Genomic DNA, 22370 nt, shown 5'->3' with positions numbered 1-22370 from the left:
TTTGAGAGGTTGTTCAATTTGCACGTTGCATTGATTAGAATATCGTTTATTTCGCTAAAGCGTTGACCCTCCATGCGAATTTCTGCACTTTGTTGTCTCGTCACGCATGTGGTTTTTACCCGGTTTTGCAGTTCAGTGAGATCGCGGTAGGTGTCCACGCGTCGTTGGTTTGTCCCAGGGTCAAGATGTGTGGGCAAACTTTGCACACATTTATCTTTTCTTCAAAAAATTGTAGGAACTGCGATTTGTGACACAACGACGTTGACACACTACGGCCGCAAGTCCACTGCCTAACACTGTCTGTTCACAAGTGGCTGGTCAGATACACATCTGTTGTTTACAGTTGTTAGTTCGAGCTGCAACCGTAGTTACTACAATGGCCTCGCTTATACACTGGGAACGAAATCAGTCACGGGACTTTTTGCATGGACGGCGTGCTCCTGGAAATGTTCTGAATCAGCTATACATACGATGCATCTTTCGATTTGTATAGACGACGGTAATAAATGGTGCAGAGAGAATACCGTGGTTATCTTACACGTTGGCATCCATTTATGACATTCTCCTCGGACAATAAAGCGTGAGCAACACGAGGATTAAAACAAGCAGTCAGCTTTGAGAAATTCTAATTCATCACAGTTACTTATGAATGATTTTCATTTATAACTATGAAACACCCTACACGCCACCTCTAGAACCCACATGCGGGAGTTTTGTGTTCTTCTAACTATTTTTTCTGATCGATGGTAAAATGACAGCACGCATTTACGGGGGTGGTCATAAATTACTAATTATCATCGCAAAAAATAATTTTTTTGAAGTTAATTTTTTGTTTATTTGAAAGTACGTGGTGGTCTAAGGCGCTGCAGTCATGGACTGTGCGGCTGATCCTGGCGGAGGTTCGAGTCCTCCCTCGGGCATGAGTGTGTGTGTTTGTCCTTAGGATAAGTAGTGGTAAGTTTAGGTACTGATGACCTTAGCAGTTAAGTCCCGTAAGATTTCACAAACATTTGAACATTTTTTTTTGAAAGTACGTGTCCTACAAATCTCGTGCATATTGAAAACCTGTGCCCCAAATCTTAGCACGCCGCAAGAGGAGGCAAGCCGAATGGCGTAACCCATTTCCACTTTAACAGTGTGCCGCACATTTTTTTTTGGATACTCTATCGGCACGCTATGGCACTCTCCTGCTGGATTTTGAATGTGTACCAGAAAATGTACGTCCAAACAAAAGAAAAATTGGTTACGTAACTTTTTTTATTCGAGGTGATAGTAAAAACTACATGACTATCTCTCGTGTAAAAATATATTAGACAACGGTATTCCTTCCGATTTGTGGCCCAGGTTGGAATTGGCGATTTCAAAACACCACACACCGTTACGAGTTTTCTCGGCATACTGCGCTGATATTCATACAGACACAACAATTGAATGTGAGTAGTGTGACCTAAACAAATAAATGTCAGAAGAAGATAAAAAATGCGGATGATTGCGTGTACGACTCGCGCACCGAGCGTTCCGTACAAACTTAATGATATATATAGACAGCTCATGCCTCTCGGGAATCGAGAATCTCGAGTATTTTTTCCTGTTATCCATATTGGTACAGGCAAGATATGCTTCTACCCATTCCTGAGAAGAAGAGGTCTGAACAGGGCACACAAACAGCGGGACAATAAATGACAAAAAAATTTTCTTCCGATACAATTCCAAATTACCAATTTTTGAATTTTTTTCTTTGCTTGCACTGCATAATCTTTCTTCTTCCCAAATTTCATGATTCTAGGTCAACGGAAAGTACCCTGTAGGCTTTGATGAGTGAGTTTGCGATCATCAAAATATGACATAAATGACCATATCTTTTCATTACATTGCCTTAGTAGCTTCAATTTTTTACACCGCCAAGGGACCTTAGACCTTAATACGTGACATGAATTTAGCCTTGATACGTCTACCCGTAGCTGGTAAAGAGGGTTTTTGAAAGTCGGACAGACACACACACAGACAGACGACAGCAGAGTAATCTCGTGAGTGCTCCGTTTTTACCGGATAAGGCACAGAACCGTAAAAATATGATTCCTGAGAGAAGTGCCGAAGAAGTGGTACGCTGGTCTGCTTAATGGATGAAGTCCGGAGAGCTGCGTACCCGGACTCTGGCGCCGCAGAGTTCCCTGCCGGCGACGGCGCGGCGGTGTCGGCGTCCTGGCAGGCGTGTCGCCGCCCACGCAACTGTTGCGCTGGTCAGGACCCAAGGCCGCGCGTGACGCCCGCGCCTTCTCTGCGCTCAGCTCAGCTCAGCTGGCGGCCGGCCGTCGCTGCCGTAGCAGCACAGATAGCGAGATCACTCTGCAGCAAGACCTTCAGTCTAAAAGGGGTTCCTCGTATCTGCTGGACAAAAAAGGGCATAATTGTGTCTCTGTCAATTGGAAATACGCTACTGGACATTAAAATTGCTACGTCAAGAAGAAATGCAGATGATAAACGGGTATTCATTGGACAAATATATTATACTAGAACTGACGTGTGATTGTATTTTCACGCAGTTTGGGTGCATAGATGCTGAGAAATCAGTACCCATAACAACCACCTCTGGCCGTAATAACGGCCTTGATACGCCTGGGCATTGAGTCAAACAGAGGCTTGGATGGCGTGTACAGGTACAGCTGCCCATGCAGCTTCAACACGATACCACAGTTCATCAAGAATAGTGACTGGCGTATTGTGACGAGCCAGTTGCTCGGCCACCATTGACCAGACGTTTTCATTTGGTGAGAGATCTGGAGAATGTGCTGACCAGGGCAGCAGTCGAACATTTTCTGTATTCAGAAAGGCTCGTACAGCACCTGCAACATGCGGTTGTGCATTATCCTGCTGAAAAGTAGGGTTTCGCAGAGATCGAATGAAGGGTAGAGCCACGGGTCGTAACACATCTGAAACGTAACGTCCAATGTTCAAAGTGCCGTCAATGCGAAAAAGAGGTGACCGGGACGTGTAACCAATGGCACCCAATACCATCAGACCGGGAGATACGCCATTATAGCGATGACGAATACACGCTTCCAATGTGCGTTCACCGCGATGTCGCCAAACACGGATACGACCATCATGATGCTGTAAACATAACCTGGATTCATCCGAAAAAATAACGTTCTGCCATCCGTGCACCAAGGTTCGTCGTTGAGTACACCAACGCAGGTGCTCCTGTCTATGATGCAGCGTCAAGGGTAACCGCAGCCATGGTATCCGAGCTGATAGTCCATGCTGCTACAAACGTCGTCGAACTGTTCGTGCAGATGGTTGTTATCTTGCAAACGTCCCCATCTGTTGACTCAGGGATCGAGACGTAGCTGCACGATCCGTTACGGCCATGCGGATAAGATGCCTGTCATCTCAAAACTAGTGATAGGAGGCTGTTGGGATCCAGCACGACGTTCCGTATTACCCTCCTGAACCCACCGATTTAATATTCTGCTAACAGTCTTTGGATCTCGACCAACGCGAGCAGCAATGTCGCGATACGATAAACCGCAATCGCGATAGGCTACAATCCGACCTTTATCAAAGTCGAAAAACGTGATGGTACGCATTTCTCCTCCTCGCATGAGGCATCACAACAACGTTTCACCAGGCAACACAGGTCAGCTGCTGTTTGCGTATGAGAAATCGGTTGGAAACTTTCCTCGTGTCACCAAGTTGTAGGTGTCGCCACCGGCGCCAGCCTTGTGTGAATGCTCTGAAAAGCCAATCATTTGCACATCACGGCATCTTCTTCCTGTCGGTTAAATTTCGCGTCTGTAGCACGTCATCTTCGTGGTGTAGCTATTTTAATGACCAGTAGTATAGGTACTACACTGGTTTCACAAATTAGGGAAATATCACATTCGGCAATAGCTTGGTAAAACTAAATTATGTCGAGACTGCAAAGAATATACCTCATAGTTCAAGCCTTTCATGCTCCGAATTCGCGTTTCAAGGGACTATATGATACTTCAGCGTTAAAATCGAGAACCCTTAGCGATCAGTATAGCAGCATTTATCGTCTCGTGGGAGCACATGAGATGATATTCAGTTCAAACGAAATTTGTAATTTTAGTTCAGAGGCATTCCGTGACTGCCAAATTTTGTGATAGTTTGCGAAAATTGTATGACTCACTTTTCAGTGTTAATGGAATTTGTAATACTCTTTCTTGCTTAGTTCTAATTTTTCTTGCATCCAAAATCGCGGTTAGCGCCATTGTTACTACTGCATCTCGTGCCCGCTCTAACCAATATTATTTGAAGCTTCAGGATCCGGATGGTGAGTGCTAAAGGTCCGCTAAATCAATGGCATAAACGGTTGTAGCTTAGACGATTTCACTAAAAATCATCGTTTGAAGGAAAGAAAGACCTAAAAGGGAATACTCTGTACCATATTAAAAGTCATTTCCTCAATTATTACCCTATAAAACTTCAATTATTTCAATCTCAATATTCGAATTTTAAACGCGAGTGCCACTCTAACAGTTTCCCAGCTAGGCAGCAACTACTCTCTCTCTCTCTCTCTCTCTCTCTCTCTCTCTCTCTCTCTGCGGACGTTGATGCGCAGCGACCACTACGTAGTCAACGTTGTATTTCAAGAACCGGAAAATGCAGAGTGAAACAAGGAAACGGAGAAGTGGAGATTTGCTATCTTTTAAAAAGTAATGGAAGAATCATTTTTCTTTGTGCAAAAACGTGAAAATACAAAATGTTTAATATGTGGCAGTATTCTCGCTGGTCAGCGGAAGTTTAGTATTGAAGGCCAGTATAACAAATTTCACAAGGACGAGTACAATTTATAGTCGGATTCTGAGCGGATGGGGAAATTGACTGAGCTTAAGAAGAGCGATCTGACGATACTAGATGAATCTGTCGTAGTTGCTGTGGTCACGAGAGATCTGCGACTTCCTTTCGTCATGTCTCTCATGTAAGTGATTTAACATTTTATGGATCATCGTTTTCAGATTTTCAGGACGACAACAATAATAGCCCAGCGGTACGAGCTTAATATAGCGAGAGCTGGAAAACCATTTGCTGAATTAGTAAGTGTCGGTTAAGAGCAAACATCAGTGATGAAAATTTAAGTAACTGCTTGCGTTTGTCTGTAAGTAGAAATTTTGTTGCACTCCACCTGTGATAATTAAATAAAACGTATCGTAGGTAATAGGTACTCTTTCAAAACACGATATCTTTCAAGCACTATTACTACTCATCTTATTCCTACATTCAATAAAGCAAGCTAGGAAACAAAACGCATTGCAGAGGAAGGAGCGGACAGAGGGAATGGTGGGGAGGGGAGATAAGCGGGTGGCCAGCTTGCCCCTGTGTGCGCGCAGAACACCTGTTAACTGCACGCGTGCAAGTGCACCGCACACGTGCAGGATTCCTGCCCGCCCCTGGTCTAGTCCGTTCCAGCCCAATGGAAACCATTACATTTACGTATTATTCAATCCATTCTTCCGTACACCACCTTGCTCAGATATGAGGAGACGAGGAAGGCATTCTCACTGGGCCTAATGCAAGTGCGGCTGGATCAGATATGAGGCTCAGTTGATTTAATTAAATTAGTTCACTCGTCTAGAACTTCAGCAAACGCTTTACAAATAATTAACAAGTAAATAATGACATATTTTATAATGCTGCAGTGACATCACATAGCCCAAATTACCTTTACATTTTAAGATGTTCAGTATTAAACAATTCCATACGAAAAGCAGAAAGCAGAACCAAAAATCACAAAAACGTCTGTGTGTGTGTGTGTGTGTGTGTGTGTGTGTGTGTGTGTGTGTGTGTGTGAGTGGGCGCGTGCGTGCGTCTGTAACTAAGTCCGAGACTGCAGACGAAGGAAAATAAAATCATACTAGACAGCACGGCCTCTGTTTACATTGTTTCTTAAATCCTACAGTGTACTGGAGCCACCGATTGGGGAATAGGTGTTACAAGTGTAACTTAATCTAAACAATTGTTAAGTAGATATTCGTATAATTCTGTATTGGAAAACAAAATGATGCTAAATGGCGTGTCCAACTGTACCTTAGTAACAGGGGCCACTAACAGCAGAGGCCAGCTGTTGGAGGCTTATTTGCAACAAACTACTGAAGTCCAAGCTGAAATAAACCGAAAGCAAAATATTATTCAACTAGCCAACTATTATATAACAGATCAGCAGAAGTAATTAGTATCATCGCTTGGAAGTAAATATTCCAAGGCGAACTTCTTGAAGGTTCTGCATGCAATACATGATACACGATATCGCTTGTGTTCAGACGCGTCGCTGAGCATGGCCATCCGTTATAGAAGTTTTCGCCATTTTGGCACCTGTTTACTCTCGGACTGCTAGTAAACATATTTACTAGGTCTAAATTTCTTATCATTGTGTGTGTGTGTTTTTTTTTTGTAATGTTGATGTTTGCAGACTTCTGTAGAGGAAACATTCCGCTGCTCAGCTGTGTATGACATCACGCAGCTGGAAATAACAGGCACAAGGATATTGCGGTTCACCAAGCGCTGCCGCATCCGCGGCTACAAATAGCGAAGACGACGCAAAAAACTACAAGATTTGCTACCACTACAGATCACAGTCTGGCTTTAGTGCGATGTATGCTGTGGTTAATTCCACTCAGTGGATGGTTTTATTACGAAGCAGTACTACTTCGATTTAACGCTATTTTTTCTTTCTTCTTCTTTCATATATTTCTCTACAGTTCTCGCTTTCACAGCAGTATAATATTGTCTATTGATGGTTGCAAGGTCTCTTGCAAAAAGTCTGTGTATAGACGGAAAACGCCCTTTCCTTTGAGTTTGTCGATAAGGGGGGCGGGGGGGGGGGGGCACCAGGGGGAGGGGGTCGATGAGGTCATTGCTGCCTGTTGTGCGCGCGTTGCGCGTGTCTTGTCGAACGTATAGTACTGATGCTCTCAACTACTGTAGACAATACCCAAGTTTCAGTATGCATGCTGAATTTTGCCCGGTATACAGATCTCCTCAATAAAGATATAATGTTAAGAAAACGCCTCTATTCGGCTTTGATTTACTATTCATCCTCTTCTAAGTCTAAAAGGAAAATCAAGGTTCATGAAATGTGGGCTACCAGATGAAAAGACTTTCAAATGATATCCAAAGGAATTTCGCTTTATTTATTTTCGAATAGCGTACAGTATAAGAAATTTTCCACTCAGTCGGTATGACAGTCAGGCAAAACTGCCGTGACCATTGAAGCAATCATCCCATCGGCGCACCAGGCTGAGGATACCGTTTGGTAAAACAGCTTATCCTGCTCCGTGAAGAAGACCGTTAACTGCCCGCTGCACATCAACGTCCGATAGTAATCGTCGAGTTGGCTTAACTTCTGCGGCCCGCATCTCGTGGTCGTGCGGTAGCGTTCTTGCTTCCCACGCCCGGGTTCCCGGGTTCGATTCCCGGCGGGGTCAGGGATTTTCTCTGCCTCGTGATGGCTGGGTGTTGTGTGCTGTCCTTAGGTTAGTTAGGTTTAAGTAGTTCTAAGTTCTAGGGGACTTATGACCACAGCAGTTGAGTCCCATAGTGCTCAGAGCCATTTGAACCATTTAACTTCTGCGTTACGACTTTTGCGATATGGGGACGTGCTTTACGCGAAGCAGCAGCAACCGTTGGCACATCATTCCACAACGGGGATTTATACAGACACGTTGTCCCATAAACATTCTTCATTCTCCGATGGATGTCTACCAGTGTTTCTCCTTCGGCAGCCAAGAAAAGAATAACACACGTTGATCCTGTAGGGACGCATTTGACAAAAACGTCGCCATAGTTCACGTTTCCGCACGCACGTCGGAAAAACACTAATGCCACAGTAATCCCTTCCTACACGTCAGTGCCTATATAGCCGCATCGGTGTCACGCTACGTGGCATATACTCTACAGCAACGCCCTCAAACGTAAATTTTTGTTGCCCCTTATATATAGACTGAATGAAATTAAATTTGAATCTTTTTTTACTTTAGGTTTTTGGTTTAGCTGTTGGCTTTCGATTGTAAACACCTTTATTTTTAAAATACCCATTTACTTTATTTACTCTTTTCCACGACAAGTGCACCATCTGCGCTTTGCTTAATGACTTTGTTACTGCCGCAAAGTTTTTGTGCTACATACATAAATAATCGTTTGTAGCCTCGCATGTTAAAGCTCATACGTGAATGCGCCTGTTTTCTGATTTATTGCATGACAGTGTTGTTTCAGTATTGTCTCAGTGGCCCCTACTGACTTTCCTTCTAGCCTATTTTGGCATCTAAAACAGTGAAAAATAAATGAAAACAATGCAATACATACCTGTGAATTATGGTATGTCACACTCATTGTTCTTGTTGTGGTCTTCAGTCCTGAGACTGGTTTGATGCAGCTCTCCTTCTACTCTATCCTATGCAAGCTTCTTCATCTAAAAAAAAATTGCTCTGAGCACTATGGGACTTAACATCTTAGGTCATCAGTCCCCTAGAACTTAGAACTACTTAAACGTAACTAACTTAAGGACATCACACACATCCGTGCCCGAGGCAGGATTCGAACCTGCGACCGTAGCGGTCGCGCGGTTCCAGACTGTAGCGCCTAGAACCGCTCGGCCACAAAGACCGGCAGCTTCTTCGTCTCTCAGTACCTACTGCAACCTACATCCTTCTGAATCTACTTAGTGTATTCATCTCTTGGTCTCCCTCTACGATTTTTACCCTCCACGCTGCCTTCCAATACTAAACTGGTGATCCCTTGATGCCTCAGAACATGTCCTACCAACCGATCCCTTCTTCTAGTCAAGCTGTGCCACAAACTCTTCTTCTCCCCAATTGTATTCATTATCTCCTCATTAGTTACGCGATCTACCCATCTAATCTTCAGCATTCTTCTGTAGCACCACATTTCGAAAGCTTCTATTCTCTTCTTGTCCAAACTATTTAACGTCCATGTTTCACTTCCACACATGGCTACACTCCATACAAATACTTTCAGAAACGACTTCCTGACACTTAAATCTATACTCGATGTTAACAAATTTCTCTTCTTCAGAAACGCTTTCTTTGCCATTGCCAGTCTACATTTTATATCCTTTCTGCTTCGACCATCATCAGTTATTTTGCTCCTCCTCAAATAGCAAAACTCCTTTACTACTTTAAGTGTCTCATTTCCTAATCTAATTCCCTCAGCAAACCCGATTTAATTCGACTACATTCCATTATCCTCGTTTTGTTTTGTTGATGTTTATCTTATATCATACTTATAGAGTACTCGAAAACAGAATCAAAGTACACATCCAGAAGGAAGCAAATAGAAGCTCACAAGACCACAAAACTTCACTAACAACCTAACACAAGAGCACGCTAGTACAGATACTGTAGTCATGTCAAGGCTAAAAAAACCATATAGCAAATACTGAATAGACGTACAAACTACAATATACAACACGAAATATATCGAAGAAAAGAAACAAAGGTTACGCATAGCAACGAACATTCTCTACTTGTGCATGCATGGAATAACATCAGCAACTGAGAGAAAGTAAGCAGCAGGATATCAGCTAGACTGTCGGAACTAGCCACCGAAGTATCTTCCGATCTCCCCTTCTGGTTTATGTCTGACGTGTTTTGAGATGACATAGATGAACAGTAATACCCCTCTACTCCACACATTGACCCATTTTACCATTGCCTGGTATCTGTAGTTACTTTTAACGCAAAGAATATGTCCCAAATTTCTGCCCTATTAGCCCTGACGCAACAAAATGTTGCACTACACGATGAATGCTACAGCACTACCTCTGGAAATAATCAAAACGTAAATGTAAATACATTCTGAGATGAACTGTTAGCTATTTTGGCCGGTACAAAGGTAACACTTCATAAAATGTGGTCGATGTAGCAAACTGCGATGACACGGGGCACTTTATTCGCAATTCCAACATTAAAGATGGAGCTGACTATGCTAGTTACAACTCACTGCAGAGTTAGGGCCTTTTCAGCCAAATATCAGGCCAGCTGGAGTTGGGCCAGAGGGAGTCGTAATTCCAAATACACTCCTGGAAATTGAAATAAGAACACCGTGAATTCATTGTCCCAGGAAGGGGAAACTTTATTGACACATTCCTGGGGTCAGATACATCACATGATCACACTGACAGAACCACAGGCACATAGACACAGGCAACAGAGCATGCACAATGTCGGCACTAGTACAGTGTATATCCACCTTTCGCAGCAATGCAGGCTGCTATTCTCCCATGGAGACGATCGTAGAGATGCTGGATGTAGTCCTGTGGAACGGCTTGCCATGCCATTTCCACCTGGCGCCTCAGTTGGACCAGCGTTCGTGCTGGACGTGCAGACCGCGTGAGGCGACGCTTCATCCAGTCCCAAACATGCTCAATGGGGGACAGATCCGGAGATCTTGCTGGCCAGGGTAGTTGACTTACACCTTCTAGAGCACGTTGGGTGGCACGGGATACATGCGGACGTGCATTGTCCTGTTGGAACAGCAAGTTCCCTTGCCGGTCTAGGAATGGTAGAACGATGGGTTCGATGACGGTTTGGATGTACCGCGCACTATTCAGTGTCCCCTCGACGATCACCAGTGGTGTACGGCCAGTGTAGGAGATCGCTCCCCACACCATGATGCCGAGTGTTGGCCCTGTGTGCCTCGGTCGTATGCAGTCCTGATTGTGGCGCTCACCTGCACGGCGCCAAACACGCATACGACCATCATTGGCACCAAGGCAGAAGCGACTCTCATCGCTGAAGACAACACGTCTCCATTCGTCCCTCCATTCACGCCTGTCGCGACACCACTGGAGGTGGGCTGCACGATGTTGGGGCGTGAGCGGAAGACGGCCTAACGGTGTGCGGGACCGTAGCCCAGCTTCATGGAGACGGTTGCGAATGGTCCTCGCCGATACCCCAGGAGCAACAGTGTCCCTAATTTGCTGGGAAGTAGCGGTGCGGTCCCCTACGGCACTGCGTAGGATCCTTCGGTCTTGGCGTGCATCCGTGCGTCGCTGCGGTCCGGTCCCAGGTCAACGGGCACGTGCACCTTCCGCCGACCACTGGCGACAACATCGATGTACTGTGGAGACCTCACGCCCCACGTGTTGAGCAATTCGGCGGTATGTCCACCCGGCCTCCCGCATGCCCACTATACGCCCTCGCTCAAAGTCCGTCAACTGCACATACGGTTCACGTCCACGCTATCGCGGCATGCTACCAGTGTTAAAGACTGCGATGGAGCTCCGTATGCCACGGCAAACTGGCTGACACTGACGGCGGCGGTGCACAAATGCTGCGCAGCTAGCGCCATTCGACGGCCAACACCGCGGTTCCTGGTGTGTCCGCTGTGCCGTGCGTGTGATCATTGCTTGTACAGCCCTCTCGCAGTGTCCGGAGCAAGTATGGTGGGTCTGACACACCGGTGTCAATGTGTTCTTTTTTCCATTTCCAGGAGTGTATTTGGTAGGGAATTTCCAGAGCGTTACACGCAATGGAAACCTCCAGAAACTTTGGTCAGAACCAATATTCTAATATTATTCTGGGACAATATGTCCCAGACAAAAATATGAAAGCTTATTGGTTTTATGTGTGTTTATTTGTATGCAGAGTGGAATCGATGGCTGTTCGGCATGTGGAGTATACTCGCTAACGATTTTTTTTCCCTTGATTGCTCATTTCATTTCTCCCCGTACGGGAAGATAGGGTGACAACAGCTCTGTCGTTGCTCCTCAGCCAGTTGATTATATATTTATATATGGTTTGTTTACAGTTAAAATGATTAAAATAAAAAGAGAAGTTAAATAAAATGAATTCTTTCCGTAATTTAAATTGAAGGGATTTGGTTGGACTTTGGAAAGCATGGGTTCTAAACTCGATATTTTGAATTTTTTGTAACAGGGTCGCTTGGAAATTTGGATTTGTGGATTTTATGATGATATTGTCTATGCTAGTATCTAGCTGTAAGATGTTTAGGCTGACAGGTATGGTTTCAATTTCAGAGAATAAAGATATTAGTCTAAGGAGAGTGGTGTTGGGATGGGAATAGATGGTTGGAAGGGTATTTTGAGAAGGTTGTGGAATCCCATAAACTCTGTATAACCGGACTTGTTTTGTGGCTTTGTAGATTATGCGGTAGGAATTGTATGTTTGTTAGATTTAGTGGCTGGAGTGGGGAGTGAGTACGTTTGTGGGACATTAGGAGGGAGGTAACGACTGTGAGACGGTTTAACAGAAGCGACGTCGCTTCGTTGAGAGGTTGCTGCTGTCGTTGATGCTGGCGGCGCTGTTGCAGGAGGTTATGCGGGACCAGTATAAGAAGCCCGGCACAGACTGCAGGCAATGAAAATTATGATGAAAGTAGAGTGTTTAGCGTTGAAAACCCAAGGGTAGCTCTGGCAAAATGAGATAGCTATAGCTGAGGGGCTTAAAACCTCGAAATGTGTATTCGCAAACGAATGATCCCCGAAGTGGTACCTGTTCTGACGCTAAATCCCAGTAACAGGGCAGAGTTGTCTAATGACGTTGGTGCTCAATTCATAGTAAGAGTCAAGATTAAATTTATAGTAAAACAAGGTCACTGTACAGTTCATTCTATGGTGCGTGGCTATAAACTTCGTAGAATACCATCAACACTTGAGTTTCCCTGTTGCGCTGGAAATTGTAGGGTGCTGTTAACTGACGCCTGGAGTCCCGTTACAGTATTGTAGTGCCGCTCGCGAGCTGACGTGGCAGGCTGTCTCTGACTCACTGTCATGATTGGTATGCAGCAGTACTAAAACCCATATCTGTGGCAGTGTCAAAATTTAGGGATAATCGTGTGACTACCTGGGAAATCAGGAAAATCAAAAAAGGGGAAGATGAACAATCACTGTGAATGACCGTCCAGATTTTACCGCACTCACAGTTGTGCTGTCTGTGTAGTAAGCAAGCACCCCTCGCTTCGAACAGTCTCTTCTACATCTACACCATACTCCGCAAGCCACCTAACGGTTTGTGGCGAAGGATACTTCTGGTACACTTCCCCCTCTTTTCCTTTTTCCACTCGGGAATGGCGCTCAGGAAGAATGATTGTCAGTAAGCTTCCGTATTAGCTATAGTTTCTCGAAATTTTCGTCATGGTCATTTCGTGTGAGTCGTTAAAATTCGGTCCACTTCGGTTCAATCGTGTGGTCGCTGCCAACCTCAGTGATGTAATACTGAACTGTGCGTAGCCATTGTAAAGTGACTGGTGAGCTTCGCTACGTTCCTTAGTGAAGTTTTACTCTGCATTGTGAGTGACGAAGAGGTTCTTGGCCCATCGCGGGCAACGCCAAATACTCCATCCACTCCTCAGAGAAGAGCAAAGGGTAGTACACTACGGAGTCGAGAAAGAAAAATAATTAGTAAAGTCGCTAAATGCTGCGAAGAAGAGAGCAAAAATAAAAAAAAAATTGCTCCACCCTCTTTCGCAGCCAATAACACGAACAGTTACTTATACAGGGGTGAGCGTCAGTTCCGTGAAAAGAATACGTAGATTTTGTAAAGACAACCCTGGAAAATCGCTAGAAACTCCCGGCAAAAAAAGGTAAATTTCAGTTCAAATTTTTCAGTTCAACATTGCTTTGAATCTGCCTTACCGTTTGTCTGAATTACTATAGTCATTTTGTTTGTATGGTGTGAAAGAATTTCTTATCCTCCAATAGGCATGTAAAATTGAGTCTAAAGCTGTCAATTAGTCATATCTACGCAATTCCCTATGTAGCGTAGCGGTTATGGTGCTTGATTGCTGTACCGAAGATGACGGACACTGCAATTTTTTTAATATTAGTAGCAAGGACTGTTACAACCATTTTCACTCAATTCAGTTAAATGTAACTGCATAGTACGATACCAGGGACCAAATCGTAGTACACTAACACTACTCTATAAGTCTTTTAAAAAAGTAGATTCTTCACCTGGAAACGCCTCCTTGTTACTTCTAACTACACATTCTTACAATCTGACTCTCTAACGCTTTGTTTAAATTCTCTTTTATTTAGGCCAAGATCTACTGGAAAAATCCAGTTGGATAATTTTGACAGGACTGTCGTAAAACAAACAATCGAAGATTTTTATACGGTACAGAAGATAGCTCCCAGTCTGAGAACACTTCGTTCTGTACTGCAAGAAAAGATCGGCTGGACGTAGGGTATTACTTCACTGCGGAATATTTTGTCATCCATGGGATTCACATGGCAAAAAGTACAAAATAAGCGGTCTTTACTGCTAGAGCGTGGAGACATTGTTGATTGGCGGTCGCGTTTCATTGTGCAAATGAAACATCTGAGGGAAGCAGCCACAGAAATATTCTATTTGGATGAAACGTGGATCGACAACACTATGACAGTAGGTAAATGTTGGCAGAAGAGTGATATTTTCGGTGTTGTGGGTTGGGGAACGTCCTCCAAAAGACTGATTATTGGAAGCGTTGGAACAAAGAAGGGATTCGTCAGGGAAGCCGTACTAAAATCTTTTGGCTAAATCAGCTAAAGGTGACTACCATGGTTAGATGAATTCAGGAAATTTTGAAAGGTGGTTTTTCAAGCATGGTGCTCCCGAAACTTCCTCCGAAGTCGGTAACTGTGATGGACAACGCTCCATACCGTAACAGACTGGTTGAGAAAACACCCACACGGTATGACACCAAAGTGAGGATGTTGGATAGGCTTCAAAATAGGTGTGTCGCCTGTAATGAGAGCATGAGAAAGCAGGTTCTGTTCGCTTTAATACAAGTGCACAGACCTGCTAAAAAAACATATGTTATTGACGAAATGGCGAAAGAGAAATGCCACATGGTTGTACGCTTGCCTCCCTACAACTGTGATTTGAGTGCGGTAGAACTGGCATGGGCGAAATTAAAACGGTTGTTTAGGGAGCGCAACGTTTCAGGACATGTCGAAAGTTAACCTTTTTGCGACAGCAAGTGAATCCCTTTTGTCTGTAACTGCCGATGACTGCGAAGGGTACTGCAGGGAGGTCCAACAACTAGAAGAAGAATATTGGAGGCGTGATGGTGTTGTTGAACTAGCAATGGACGATATCATTATTATCTAGGCGCGCAGTCCGGAACCGCGCGACTGCTACGGTCGCAGGTTCGAATCCTGCCTCGGGCATGGATGTGTGTGATGTCCTTAAGTTAGTTAGGTTTAAGTAGTTCTAAGTTCTAGGGGACTGATGACCACAGATGTTAAGTCCCATAGTACTCAGAGCCATTTTTTTTTAATATCATTATTAACACTGCCGAAACGGACAGTAGCGACGAACATGAAGCACACACAGAAGAGGAGTACAATGAAATTGATTCTGAGTACAATACAGCGAAACAATTGTCAATAAATTTTCCAAATTTATTCCTTCTCTTTTTATCGTCACAATGTAAGTTTTTCTACTTGTTCTGTATAATGCCAAATTGCCCAAGAGAATTTTTAGGAAATTAGTAGCAATAGGCATTTTCATTCAATATGAAACTTTCGATTTCACTTCATAAAGGCCAACCGTCGAAATTGCAATATGGGTTTCAAAAATGGTTCAAATGGCTCTGAGCACTATGGGACTCAACTGCTGTGGTCATAGGTCCCCTAGAACTTAGAACTACTTAAACCTAACTAACCTAAGGACATCACACACATCCACGCCCGAGGCAGGATTCGAACCTGCGACCGTAGCGGTCGTGCGGTTCCAGACTGTAGCCCCTTTAACCGTTCGGCCACTCCGGCCGGCCAATATGGGTTTTACACGTAAACAATTTCACGTATCCTGCAATCTTTTATTATGCCGCTGTCCGCTTTTGCGCTAGTATATGCGCAACATTAACAGTTGCTGCTGCGGCTAATAGATGGCATTGTGTATACCGCTTGGTGCACAACTTTTATGTGGACACTAGTGTTGCCAGCACTGCGTAACGTTAGCGCGACTTATTACCCCGCCAATATGCTGTGTGCCGGTGGGCGGAGCTTACCTCCTATGTACCCTGCACACCCCGGAAAGTACTTCCTCGAAATTTCAAAAGTAAACATCTCTGTGATGCACACTGTATCTCTTACAACGTCTGACAATTGAGTTTGCCGAGCATTTCTGTAACGCTCTCGCGGCTGTTATAGGATCCCGTGACGAAACGCGCCGTTTTTTGTTGTATCTTTTCTATCTCAAGTATCAGTCCTACCCGGTAAGGGTCGCATGTTGATGAACAGTACTTAAGAATCGGTAGAAAAAGCGCCTTATAAACCACTTCCTTCGTGGATGAGTTACAGTTCCTTAAGATTCTTCCTGTGAGTTTCAGTTGTGTGTCCATTCCACTTAATGTCGCTTTGGATAGTTACTCCTAGATATTTTGCGGTAGATACGTTCCCAGCAATTTGTCATCAATAGTGTAGTTGGGCAGTAGCGGATTTCTTTCCCTACGTATGCGCAATATGTTACATTTATGTACATTCCGGATCAACTGCACCATTCATTAATCCTCTGCAGGCCAGTCTGCAAATTGATACTGTTTTCTGTCGTTGCTACTATTTACTTATAGACAACCGCATCACCGAGCGAGGTGGCGCAGTTGTTAGCACACTGGACTGGCAGTCGGGAGGACGACGGTTCAATCCCGTCTCCAACCATCCTGATTTAGGTTTTCCGTGATTTCCCTAAATCCTTTCAGGCAAATGCCGGGATGGTTCCTTTGAAAGGACACGGCCGATTTCCTTCCCAATCTTTCCCTAACCCGAGCTTGCGCTCCGTCTCTAATGACCTCGTTGTCGACGGGACGTTAAACACTAACCACCACCACCACCAACTGCATCATCTGTGAACAGTCTTATAGAACTTTCGATTGAATGTATACAGTATAAGAAGTAACGGTAGTATCGCCCTTCCTTCGGATGCTCCGGAAATAACACTTACATCTCGCAATTTTGTTCCATTAAGAGCGACGTGCGCGCAGTTCTACCTGCAAGAGAGTCTTGAATCACGACTACGTAGTACCTTTAAATTTACAACGTAATACTGTACTCTTACTCATTTAGCATGTCAGACTGCAGTCTCGGTAATAATTACCCATTTTAAACAAGTCTCAGTAGCGTCTGATATACGGTAAAATGTCATTTCAAAGGTTCAGCGGCTGTTTTGAGAGAATGGAAATGTTTCTCTCAGAAGGTCGGTCAAGATATATCTAATCTTTCTACACGAGAAAATTTCATGAAATCTGGAAACCGTTTATCTGCAGGACTTTTGGTACTTCGCGAATTCAAGTTTTATACTGCTCTGCGAAACTTAGGGACGAGATACATAAAGCAACGTAACTCGGTGAAAATGAATGAGAGTGCGGGGGGTGTTGTCGGAGGGTTCCTAATCGCGCACAGAAAGCTGGACGTCACATAGCGCCAGGTCAGCTTAACTGTAGCGCCAAATGGAGCTGGGCCCGCAACACAAGGCAGTTGAAGAGACGGGAAAAGACGGTGTGTATCAAACAGCGAACGATTACGGTGCACTGTGGTGGTGTTATTCATTACAACATGGCCTGGAGTCAACATCTGGATGACTTCACACGGGGAAGAATCATCCGGAAACTGGGAGGAGGACGAAGCGTGACGAGAGTAACCGAAGAGTTTGGTATTGCTCGCAGCATTGTTTCACGCGCACGGGGAGCGTACCGAACCATTGGCGTTGCTGCCCGAAGGAGAGGTGGTGGTCGAACAAGGTCAACTACATCAGCAGATGACCGCTACGGTGTGTAACAGGCAAGAAGGGACTGACATCACGTAACGGGTGCATTTGTAACCACGTTTAACAGGCCTGCAAGGCACATATTCTCTCCACAGAGGACTGCATAGGGGTGGTCTTTCTGCCAGACGACCGGTACGTCATGTCTCGTTGTCATCCGCACGTCGGCGACAGTGTTCACGATTGTGCCAATGGCGTAGGAACTGGACCAACGAGGAGTGGGCTCGCGTACTGCTCTCGGATGAGAGAAGATTCAGCCTGATTGTGAGTAGTTATTCTGGAGTACCCTCATATGACGAGAGATGAAGTGGGAACAAGTAATACACCCAGGAACATTGTCGTACCTAATCATTTTGGTGGTCCAGTGTTATGTTGACATAATGGACTGGCATACTGAAGGCATACACGCCGGTCAACGTAATTGTGACGCTGCACTCCTTTCCACGTTCGTCAAGGGTGTATTCGACCCCGACTTTATTTTTATAAATGACTATGCCTGACCACATCGAACAGCGCAGGTGGAATGAACTGACCTGCCCGGTCCGCCAACTTAAATCCCATGGAGCACGCTTGGGATGCGTTGGAGAGACGAATTGCAGCATGTCCACATGCTCCGACAACCATCTAGAAGTTGCCAACCGTGCTGCTGGAGGAATGGAACGCCTCACCAACCTTGTGGCCAGCATAGCGTGGGACTACGCTGCAGAGGATGCACTTTGTCCGTGATGGTCACACACTCTATCAAGAACCGTGTCCTGCGTTTTATAATTTCCTTGTTTGTAATAACTGTCTTTGGATAAAAATGTCATTTCTGTTCGTCTCGTTGTTCATATCCTTCAGCTACCTTCTGTGCTATACCGTAGGAGTTCTTTGTATGTACGGTCCCAGTTCCATCGAACTATGTTAGTTGGCAGTGGCACATCCTGGGAAAGTTACTTTCGTTCTTAAGTTTTGGCCACGGCTGACTACGTCTCTTTCACTTTTGAAACTAGACCTGTAACTGTGCCGATGTGTGCATATATGAATTACGCTTTTATTTGTTTGCTCTTGAACTGTAATACCGAGACGTCGAGTATCATTGTAAATAAATTAATACACTACTACTATTATTACTACTACTACTACTACTACTTCTACAATCCCTACGACAGAGGAGTTTAATATGAGTCTAGGGAACACTGTCTCAATGAAGAAAACTAAAAAAGAAATGAATAAACAAAATACTAATGGTCTTACAGACGAGGCGAACGTAAAGAAGAACTCATTAGTGAGGAATACCACAAAAACTTAGCCGCCGTACACTGTGATGCGAGATAACTGTATGGAAACTGTTACGACCATTCTCTTCTGATAACAGTCAGTATTGAGATATAGCTGTATTTGTTCCAGAAATCCGATGGCGCTCACAATATGAATAGTCAGTTACACTGTCTGATCAAAAGTATTCGGACACCAATTAGTAGACAATAATACTCTTCATCTTTATGCTGCTTTGAATTCTGCTGGGGACATCGAAAGCAAAGAAGTGTCTGAACGTTTGTGGAGGAATGGTAGCCCACTCTTCCTCAAGAGCCGAAAACAGAGAAATTAGTGATGTTAAACGTTACGGTCTGGAGCGAAGTCGATGTTCTAAATCATCACGAGGGTGTTCCACTGGATGCAGCTAGGCGCTCTAGGCAGGCCAGTCTATTTCAGGAATGCTATTCTCGACAAGCCGTTGCCTACATCTACATCTTCATCTACGTGATTACTCTGCTATTCACAATAAAGTGCCTGGCTGAGGGTTCAGTGAACCACCTTCAAGCCGTCTCTCTACCGTTCCACTCTGGAACGGCACACGGGAAAAACGAACACTTAAATTTTTCTGTGCCAGACCTGATTTCTCTTGAAACTTCCTGGCAGATTAAAACTGTGTGCCCGACCGAGACTCGAACTCGGGACCTTTCGCAGGAGAGCTTCTGTAAAGTTTGGAAGGTAGGAGACGAGGTACTGGCAGAAGTAAAGCTGTGAGTACCGGGCGTGAGTCGTGCTTCGGTAGCTCAGTTGGTAGACCACTTGCCCGCGAAAGGCAAAGGTCCCGAGTTCGAGTCTCGGTCGGGCACACAGTTTTAATCTGCCAGGAAGTTTCATATCAGCGCACACTCCGCTGCAGAGTGAAAATCTCATTCTGATTTCTCTTATTTTATGGTGATGATCATTTCTCCCTATTGCCTTACAGAGTCTAGTTTATGACAATGCTGGTACAAACTATCATCGTCATCGAACTGCTCCTCCACTGCACGCAGAGCACAGCGCTGTAAAATGTATTTATACTCCTCGACATTTTGTGTTTGCTTAAATCCAACAGGGGGGCGACATCCTAAGCACGAAATACACCACCATACGGCAACATCTCCTCTCTATTTCACTGTTGGTTCTCCAGGTATTCGCCAAACCTAGACTCTTCAATCGGGTTGCCACAAGGTAGAGAGTGATTCATCACTCCAAATACTCATTTACAGTCATTCACTGTTCAGTGGCTTTGATCCATGCACCACCTCAACTGTCGCTTAGCACTGACTGGAGATATGTGTAGCTTATAATGAACCTCATTATTTTTAACTCCTTAAACACAGTCATTGTGCTAGCTCGACAGCTGGTAGCACTTTAGAACTCACGAGTGACTCCTTCCGCTGATATTGTGCGAATATTTACAAACATCCTCCACAATGCTCGAAGGTCCCCGTCCGTCATCACATGAGGTCTGTCTGGTCTTTGTTTAATTGTGGTTGTTCCCTCACGTTTCCAACTTCACAACCACATCAGCAGCAATCGTCTTGGGGAGCTTTTGAACGGTTGGAATATTCCTCACGGATCTGTTGCTCAGGTGACATCCAGTGACCAGCCCACATTCGCTGAGCTCTCCTGAAGTTCCATTCTGCTGTTACTGCTCATCTACTGACAAGACAGTATCCTCGCCTCCTTTGTACTGGCGGTTTCGCCTCTGGTGGTATCTAGTGATCAGTTACGCATTACATAGCGTTGTCCGGATACTTTTGATCAGAATACGTACTTCATAATGGTTCAAATGGCTCTGAGCACTATGGGACTTAACATCTGAGGTCATCAGTCCCCTAGAACTTAGAACTACTTAAACCTAACTAACATAAGGACATCACACACATCCATGCCCGAGGCCGGATTAGAACCTGCGACCATAGCGGTCGCGCGGTTCCTGAGTGAAGCGCCTAGAACCGCTCGGCCACACCGGCCGGCAATATGTACTTCCAGACAAAATGGTGCAAGTCCACACACTTTCGTGTTGTGAATACACATCTTGTCACAACTACCGGGTAATTATTATGAGAAAAGGTTCTGCGTATTCATGAATTTACATTCACGTATTTACACCTGTAGACGAAAGCGGAATTTGACCAAGAGTCTCTTCAAGTTACTTCATATTGTGTGAGATTCAGTAGCTCTGTGTAGAAGTGATAGACATCAGTTGAAAGTTTTGCCAGGAAGTGTGACTGAATAGACCTGCTCTCTTCACTTTAAATATATATTGAGTGTGTATGTTGATGAATTTTACACTTTGTGGCTTTGGGATACCCTGATTACTCAGCTGTGTGTTTATCTTGTACACGTTTTTAAAGAAACCCTTAGGTTTGATCTACTTAAGTACAAATGCTCGTAGCTATACTACTAATTAAATAGGCTAATGGAGTGGTGCACTTAGCCGGAGCAGTGCGGAGGCAGCTCTTTGGGAGGCACGATTGCTTTGAAGCTGACTGAAGGGCTGTTATCTGGTGTCAAACGTGTAGGTCGTCTCGGAATGGCGTCGCCAACTTCTTTCTCCCCTCTGGCAAACGTGGATCAGGTCAGAGATAGCAGCGGTCAGCCGGCCGGGCGCGCCCTATCGGCTGACGGTGCTCTTGACCTACTTCAAGTCGCTTCGCGTGGTCCCAGACACATGCTGCGCGACGCGTGATTGCACGAGACTCTCCACAACGCTATCATTTCTTCCTTTCCTAATGCCACACGAGGAGAATTTCACGCCTTGCTGCTTCACGGATGCAAGAAAACAGCGTGGCGTGACTGTTCCCTCGGGTGCCCGTGGTAAAAGAGAAAAAAATGTGCACGTCGAACTACATTAAACACTGCATTAACTTGCTCGTAGATTTGCTTCTTACATTGTTTTAGTTTTACGTTATTGTAATCTTGGCCATTCCTTCTGTGGTAGTATTCTTATTAGAAGTAATAAAGGTAACCACACTATTTTTCAGTTTCTCCTTCACTATTGTGTGTGTCATAAAGAGTTATTACATGAATTCTGTTGCTAAAACAACACTTGATAAGTTTGATTAAGATATCACTAATCGACTAACAAGGGGACCCTACAAACTGTTAATCACTGATTTTGATGTGCTTCAAATATATTGTAGAGGCACTTACCCTGAGTATCTGGCTATCCGGATTTTTTAGTGACGGGCCTAGGTTTTTGACAAAATCGATTTTGAAGTTCACTGCCCGGTTTGTATACCCGTAACGTTACATATATTCCGAGGAAGTCAGCGTAGCGCAGCAGTAAGGGTTTATGGCTACCGCGCTGGAGGTACAGTGTTCGAATCGTGTTCGCGTATT

This window comes from Schistocerca americana, chromosome 6, assembly GCF_021461395.2.
Source record: "Schistocerca americana isolate TAMUIC-IGC-003095 chromosome 6, iqSchAmer2.1, whole genome shotgun sequence".
Classification (NCBI taxonomy): Eukaryota; Metazoa; Arthropoda; class Insecta; order Orthoptera; family Acrididae; genus Schistocerca; species Schistocerca americana.
Note: the sequence above shows the minus strand (reverse complement) of the source record.